The sequence below is a fragment of the Bos grunniens genome, chromosome 20 (assembly GCF_055505025.1).
Source record: "Bos grunniens cultivar Pamir isolate PY7600 chromosome 20, Bosgru_T2T1.0, whole genome shotgun sequence".
NCBI lineage: Eukaryota > Metazoa > Chordata > Mammalia > Artiodactyla > Bovidae > Bos > Bos grunniens.
Genome location: NC_141184.1, coordinates 30401076 through 30404571, shown reverse-complemented (window position 1 = coordinate 30404571; position 3496 = coordinate 30401076). Strand labels below are relative to the sequence as shown.

Genomic DNA, 3496 nt, shown 5'->3' with positions numbered 1-3496 from the left:
TGTATCAGCACTTGCTTTTTGTTGCCTAATATTTCATGATGTACTTATACTACATTTTATTTATCCATATCAGTTGATGTATTTGGGTTGTTCCTACTTTTTCCCCCCCTATTATTATGAATAATGGTGCTATGTATATTCACTTACAGGTTTTTGTGGAAAATATGTTTTCATTTATTTTGGGTATATACGTAGACATGGAATTGCTGGGTAATATGGTAACTTGATGTTAAAACCTTTGTCAAAGGGTTTTCCAAAGTGGTGCACTATTTTATCTTATAACTACTACTCGGGTTCCAGTTTTTCCACATTATAATACTTATTAATATAGGTTTTTTTTTATTATAGCCATTCCAGGGGTATGAAGTGGTATCTCATTACGGTTTTGATTTGCTCTTTCCTGATGATATTGAACATCTTTTCATTTGCTTATTGGCTGTTCTTTTATCTACTTTGGAAAGTATATACCTATACTTTGCCTATTTTTTTCAATCAGGTCATGTAGCTTATTATTTGGCATAAACGTTAGCAACCAAGGCCATGGTCCTGTTAAACATCTCCCTCCCCAGCCCTCACATTCCATCCCAACCCTGCTATAAAGACATAACAGAACACAACAAAATACCACAGTTCAGTCTGAGATGGGAACAAAAAGTAGCTCCAACAAAAACAAGATGGAAACACAAGACACAACATCTTCGAACTTTTATACAAAAGCTGCCATGGCCCACAGGGCAGGGGGTCAAAAGGAGACCTCAGACCTAGGCCATTCAGAGGTTCAGGACAGCTGTCCCTTCTGGCTACATCTTCTGGGCTCTGCTGCAGGAACAGGAAGAGGAGGCTGCTGAGGGGCTGGGCAGGACCCCTCCTCCCACTCTGAAGTTCAGGTCACTGACTGGAGTGCTTTTGGTTGGGGGAGATGTCGCAGGCTCCTTCCAGAGAGAGGGACACAGGGAGACACCAGGGGCCCCAACAGCTGCCCCTCCCCCGCTCCATGCCCACGGTGAGAAAGTTAGCTGAGCCCCTCCCCAGAAAGAGTTCATGGCCTTCAGGAAGCCAGCACGCTTGTATTCACATGGCATAAAGCCTCAAGTTGACCGTGGTCACCAGAAAGCTGACTGCGAGGACCCATCGCACAAGCGGCGCCTGGGAGATGCCGCTGCGCTGGGGCTTCCTCCTGGTCCGCCGTGGTGAGAGTGGAGTCTTGCGCCTTGCTGCCTGTTCGCCTGCGAAGCTCTGGTGTCCGCATATGGTCCTAGTCCTTGGCGTTGTGGGGTCAGCAGCCCCTGCAACCCCTTAAACAGCTGCATGTTGTGTAGGAAGGCAGTCTTGGCCTCGTGCAGGACCCACTGCCCCACCTCGGGGGTCCCCTCGAGAGTGTTTATGCGGGAGCCGTACAACTAGCTGCTTGAACTCGGTGGCGCTGGTGATATTGGGGAAAGTGAAGAAGGCCAGGCCCTCCGGAGCTGGGCAGGCCTAGGGCCTTCTGAGCGATCTTTTTGAGGACGTGGCACTCTGGACGGGTCGCCCAGGTAGCGGGTGTAGGCGTGGGCCACCAGCAGCTTGAGCTCTTGGAGTCTCGGCACCGAGTGCGAGGTGGCCTGCGCATACGGGATGCCCTCTTGCCCGCGGGCCCGTACTGGAAGGCCACTTCCTGTTCCAGGGCGGCCCTGCGGTGCAGCTTTCCGGGGAGCTGAGGCGGGGCGTAGACCGGGTTTTCCTGGTTGTGTTCCATCTCCTCCTCCAGGGCCAAGGAGACGTGATGCAGAGACGCCATCACCAGCTTATAGCCTTCAGAGGTTACCCTCGCCCTTCTGATAGCTCTTCAAGAGCTCTGCATTCTCCTCCTGGGTGTGCACCTCCGTGGTGGCCTCCTTCATGTGTGTGGGTGCTAAGTCTCTTCAGTCGTGTCCAACTCTTTGCCACTCTGTGACCTGTAGCCCGCCAGACTCCTCTGCTCATGGGATTCTCCAGGCAAGAATACCAGAGTGTGTTGCTTGTGCCCTCCTCCAGGGGATCTTCCCCAACCAGCGATGAACCCCATGTCTCTTAAGTCTCTTGCATTGGCAGGTGGGTTTTTTTTTTACCACTAGAGCCACCTTCAGGGCCTCTGACAAATCCTGGGGTATGCTGTTGGCCTGCAGGTGCTCCTTCTTGCGGCTGCACTTGTTCCAGCTCTGGACTGGCTTCGAGGACTCTGGCTCTAGCCGCTCAGACAGAGGAGGCAGCAGGGCGACTGTCTACTCTGCCTATTTTAAATTGGATTACTTGTGATTTTATTATTGAGTTGTAAGAGTTCTTTATATATTCTAGTTATAAGCTCTTTATCAAGTATATGATTTATAAAATTTTTTTCCCATTACACCAGTTGACTTTTGATTTTTTTTGATGGTGTCCTTTGAAGCACATTTTCTTAATGGTATTCTTTTAATAATGTTCAATTTATCTCTTTTTTGTTTTCTAGTTTGGGTTTTTGGTTATATCTAAGAAACCATTACCCAATACAACAGCATGAAGCCAATTTTCATCTAAACATTTTATATTTTTAGCTATACATTTAGGCCTTTGATCCATCTTAAGTTAATTTTTGTATATGGTATAAGGTAGGGTTTCCACTTTATTTATTGGTATGTGGATAAACAGTTGTTTCTGTACCATTTGTTTTGAAAAGACTATTCTTTCCCATTTAATTGTCTTGGCAGCCTTATTAAAAATTGACTGACTACAAATGTGAGAGTGTATTCCTATTAGCTTTTGTGAGAGTGTATTTCTAGTGTATGTGTGGTCTTATACTTATTTTAATTTTTTATTGAAGTACAGTTGATTTACAATGTTGTGTGTATGTGTGGTCTTAAAGTCTATTTTGCCTGATGTTTGCTGTTTTCATGATATATAGTTTACCACTCTGTTTTTCCCAACCTACCTGCATCTGTGGCATAACAAATTACAAGTTCAGTGTCTTAAAACACGGAGAAGGCAATGGCACCCCACTCCAGTACTCTTGCCTGGAAAATCCCATGGGCGGAGGAGCCTGGTAGGCTGCAGTCCATGGGGTCGCAAAGAGTCAGACACGACTGAGGGACTTCACTTTCACTTTTCACTTTCATGCATTGGAGAAGGCAATGGCACCCCACTCCAGTGTTCTTGCCTGGAGAATCCCAGGGACGGCGGAGCCTGGTGGGCTGCTGTCTATGGGGTCGCACAGAGTCGGACACGACTGAAGCGACTTAGCAGCAGCAGCAGAAGCAGTCTTAAAACAACACACATTTATTATTTCAGAGTTTCTATCGGTCAGGAATTTGGCATAGCTTAACTGGATTTTTTGCTCAGAGTCTCACTTGATCAAAGTGTTGGCTGGGGTATATTCTCACCTGGAACTTGGAGTCCTCTTCCAAGCTCATTCATACTGTTGGCATAATTTAGTTGCTTTAGTTCTAAGATTGAGACCATCAGCTCTTAGAGATTACCCCTCTCCATGGCAGTTCACAACACAGCT

At 46.7% G+C, this 3496-nt stretch overlaps 1 pseudogene across 1 annotated transcript; it reads right to left on the bottom strand.

Moving 5' to 3' along the window:
- Nucleotides 1-1071: 1071 nt before the first annotated feature.
- LOC147350189 (heme oxygenase 1 pseudogene) lies at nt 1072-3264 on the bottom strand (annotated as a pseudogene). The gene has a single exon (XR_015148632.1). The product of XR_015148632.1 is annotated as a heme oxygenase 1 pseudogene (transcript).
- Between the last annotated feature and the right edge of the window lie 232 nt (nt 3265-3496).